Genomic DNA, 608 nt, shown 5'->3' with positions numbered 1-608 from the left:
TCAACCCCAAACCTAACGTACTAACCCCCATCCCCTACCCGAGATTAACATTTACAGGTGTATTCTGCAGACGACATTTTTTGGTTAGGTCCCTTCCCTCTCAACCGCTCCAGTCATACGACATACTTAATCATTCAAGAACGTAACTGTTTCCTCTATTGTGATGTACCGCAACCCCCCCACGTACTAACCCCCATCCCCTACCCTAGATTAACATTAACATTTTTTGGTCAGATTCCTTCCCTCCCTCCAGTCATACAATATACTTTCCTCATTCAAGAACTCAACTGGTTCTTCTATTGAAATGTACTCCCAACCCCCACGTACTAACCCCCATCCCCTACCCTAGATTAACATTGACAGCTGCATTCTGCAGACGACATTTTTGGTCAGGTCCCTTCTCTCACCGCTCCAGTCATACAACAGTGAGCTTTAATTTCACAATGACAAAACCACCCCCTCCCTACGGCGGTCAAATTTAATGGCATCCCATTCCACACCTTCGATTCCATCCCTCGTAAAAAACAAAAAAAAATCCCGCCTTCCTATAACCATTTCCGCTAACCTATTTGAATAATTCGGTGCCGTAAAAATCACCCATCTCTTTC

Source organism: Branchiostoma belcheri, unplaced genomic scaffold (genome assembly GCF_001625305.1).
Source record: "Branchiostoma belcheri isolate BF01 breed outbred unplaced genomic scaffold, Haploidv18h27 scaffold108, whole genome shotgun sequence".
Taxonomy (NCBI): Eukaryota; Metazoa; Chordata; class Leptocardii; order Amphioxiformes; family Branchiostomatidae; genus Branchiostoma; species Branchiostoma belcheri.
This window is presented reverse-complemented; position numbering follows the sequence as displayed.